The following is a 3,920-nucleotide window of genomic DNA, read 5'->3' on the forward strand; positions in this document are numbered from 1 at the left end:
CACACACACACACACACACAACACCGCCTCAAAAAAAAAAATAAAAAGAGCTGTGGAACACACACACACACACACACACACACACACACACACACACACACACACACACACAGGACCCCGTCTCAAAATAAAATATAAAAAGGGCTGTGGAATACCTAGATTGTACCAATAACCTCAATAAAAAGAAAAAAAAATTAAAAAAAAAAAAGGGCTGTGGATGTAGCTCAGTGCAGACCCTGAGTTCAATTCCCAGTAGGAAAAAAAAAAAGAAGAAGAAAAAGAAAAAGAAATAACAAAACCACCAACCCTGCCAACATCTTCGTTTCAGGCTTTGAGCCTCCAGGACCATGAAAATAAATTTCCATTGTTTTAAGCCTCAAAGTTCATGGTATTTTGTTATGGCAGCCTTGGGAAACCAACACAAAGGAGTCCTCAAACTTCCCCTGGAGCAGGAGGGGGAAGTCTCCCTGTGGTAGAGGTAAAGGAGCCTGGCAGGCCGGCATTCTTCGAGGGCAGGGCAGGCTCAGCAAGCTGCTGGAGCTGGGTCCTGTGGGCCTCCGCATTGGAGCGGGGCCTCACCAGCTGGAACCAGGCTGGGAAGGGCAACATGCAGGCTTGGGGATGCAAGCCCCTAATCCCTAGTTCTTGGCCTGGTGTTGGAACAAAGTAGCTGCTTAGTAAAGGTTGGAGGAATTTGTTTGCTTGTTTCTTTCTTTTTTTTTTTTTTTTTTTTTTTTTTTTTTTGTACTGGGGATTGTGCTGTGGTCCTTGTGCTTGTGAGGCAGGTGGTAGAACCACTGAGCTAAATCCCCAGCCAAAGGCTGGAGAAATTTGAAGATGCCTTGTTAGAATCTATGATCCTGATTGTCATCTGCTCCCTTGTCTCACATCAGGCCAGTGCACATCCTGATCTCAGAAAGCCACCCTGGCTGAGTAAAGTGGCCTGTACCTGTAATCCCAGCACTCAGGAGGCTGAGGCAAAAGGATCACTGAGTTTGAGGCCAGCCTGGGCTAGTGAGTTCAAAGCTAGTGTGAATTGTGAAGAGAGACTGCGTCCCAAAAACTAAAATAATTAAAAAGGGATGTGGATGTAGCTCATTGTGAAGGCTCTGGGTTTAATTTCCAATATTGCACAAGTAAAATAAAATGGTAATTTTATGTATTGTATATTTTACCAAAATTTTTAAAAAAGATTTCAGGTACTTGGCATATCGTTAGAATCACAGAGTTTACTTTTTTTTATTTTTTGGTTAAAGTCTTTTTATGCAATTCAGACTGATCTTGAGCTCACTATGTAGCCCAGGCTGGCCTCATCTCTTAGTGATCCTGCCTCAGCCTCCCAAGTGCTGGGATTACACGTGTGTATCACCATGTGGGGCTACAATTATTTTTATATATTAATTTTCTGAAAGCTGAATGAATAGTTGGGCTGGGTGTGGTGGTGGTACAGGCTTGTAGTCCCAGCACTTGGGAAGCTGAGGCAGGACGATCACCGAAAGTTTGAGGCTAGCCTGGGCTACATAGCAAGATTCTGTCAGTGGTGCCTCATGTGCCTCACAAGCACAAGGTCCTGAGTTCGATCCATGGTACAAGAAAGAAAGAAAGCAAAGAAAGAATCATAGCCAGGTAGGTTGGTACATAACCATAATCCCAGAATTCTGGGTGGCTGAAGCAAGAGGGCCTCAAATTGGACCCCAGACTGGGAAACTTAGCAACTTTAGTGAGACCCTCTTTCAAAATTAAAAAAAAAAGTAAAAAAGGGCTGGGGGTTTGTAACTCCATAATAAGGCCCTGGATTCAGTCCCCAGGACCTGAAAAACAAAGAAACAAGCACCCCAAACCTACTTGGCTATAAAGTACCATTATAGCTCATCTTTCCTTTTTTTTTGGTACCGATTGAATCCAGGTCCTTGTGCTTGAGAGGCAGGCGGTGGAACCACTGAGCTAAATCCCCAGCCCCTCATCTTTTCATTTTTAATGGGGCAGGGGATTGAAGCCAGGGCCTTACACGTAGCTTAGCAAGCAAGTGCCTAACGTTACTGAGCCACAACCACAGACTTCGTTCATTTTAAGATGGGAAAACGAAGGGAGAGAGAGGCTGAATAACTTGTTCGGGGTGACATGCAGAAGCGGTAGGACTCAACCCCAGGGATCCATGAGTCCATGAGCCCCCAGAAAAAAAGAGACAAGGAAGGAAGGAAGGAAGGAAGGAAGGAAATGGGCCCTAAATCTAACACTGGGCCCATTTGAAGTAGGCACTGAGTGAATACCAAACAAATGAAAATATAGATTTTGCCGTTCCTCTTGTGCAAAACCCACGATCCTGCCTTTTGCTCACTTTTCCTTTGTGGAAATGACCTTTTCTTAGCCTTAAATTTTGCAGCAGAGGCGTGTTCGCAAATTCTCAAGCCAGTACTGAAAAATTTGGTGCAGCAATACCTCCGATGCCCATCAGGAGGCACCAGAGTACAGAGCATCTTTTATATCTCCATGGTGCTGATTTCTCAGAGGGGAGCTGCAAAAAAAAAAAAAAAAAAAAGGAGGGGAGCTGCAGGTCCTGCCGCCCTTCTTTCGACTTGTCTTCAACGCGGAGACCTGTCCCTTGACTTGGTATTTCAGCAGAGCTCCAAGGAGAATTTGTCCTTTTTTGTTTTACAATATCTGTTTCATTCGATTTCCTTTCCTTGCTGCCTCAACGACCCAACCCAGGAGATGAATAATCTACCAGATCACTCGGAAAGGCTTTAGTGGGTGTGTGTTCCTCTTTGAGACTGTGCGCCGAGGTGTGGAAATAATCAATCTTCCCACAGGTTCTGTCAGTGTGTGTGGACAGGGAGCACCCTTGGCAGACGCATGTGTGTGCTTTTCCCTGGGTATTTTGCAACGCCTGCTTTGTCTGAGGCTATCTTCAGGGTCTGTTAAGGTTTATCATGGGCCACTTATCTCCATGCCACACGCACATATTTGTGAGCTCAGGAAGGATTACAGACTCATTTCACACAGTCAGCTGGTACAGAAAAGTCAGCAGAACGGAGAGATATCGCGAAATCCCAGAGGGGCCCCAGTTTGAGCCCAGGCCAGCGAACATCACAGCAGCAGAGGGCCCACAGGGAGACAGTCTCCATCTGCAAGCTCTTCTGCTTGCTTTCCTCATCCTTTTAGCTTCCAATTTAGGGCTCCGTAGTCATTTTCTCTCTCTGATCGTCTACCCTTATATACAAAATGGTTTATTTTTCTTGGCAATGTGAAAATACATAGCTGGGGGTTTATCTTGCAAGCACAAGGGCCCAAGTTCGATCCCAGGTACAAAAAAAAAAATCTTAAAAATGCATAACAATTTAAAATGAATACGCAGGGCCGGGGATTTAGCTCAGTGGTTCCGCCACCTGCCTTGCAAGCACAAAGACCTAAGTTCGATCCCGGTAAGAATACACAATAAATTAGTGTTTTATCCTTACTGTGCAATTGTGTAGAAGGAACTGTTCCATTCAGGTAAAATCTAATTAATACCATCAATTTTTCTGACTTATTTTTCTGATCTAATTTAATGAGTAAATGAACATAAATTTGCTACCCCTTTGAAAATGCTTATAAAAATTACAATATCATAGTTCATATAAAGCCCTTTTAAAAAACTCATGTCAGGGCCAGGGATTTAGCTCAGTGGTTCTGCCCACACCTGCTTCTCAAGTGCAAGGTTCCAAGTTCGATTAAAAAAAAAAAAAAAAAAAAAAGGCAAAGAAAAACTCACATTATAGGTTGTCTGTTAAGGGGAAATAACAACTCCTCTTCTCAGGAAGCCCCTCTGGGTCAGGGGATTCAATACTATACAGGTTATGTAAACAGAGGATGCAACCATACTCTTTAACACCAGCACTGTTGCCAACTTGCACATTTTACATACTTTTTTTTTTTTTTTT

This window comes from Fukomys damarensis, unplaced genomic scaffold (assembly GCF_012274545.1).
Source record: "Fukomys damarensis isolate Sample0158 unplaced genomic scaffold, DMR_v1.0_HiC HiC_scaffold_12, whole genome shotgun sequence".
Classification (NCBI taxonomy): domain Eukaryota; kingdom Metazoa; phylum Chordata; class Mammalia; order Rodentia; family Bathyergidae; genus Fukomys; species Fukomys damarensis.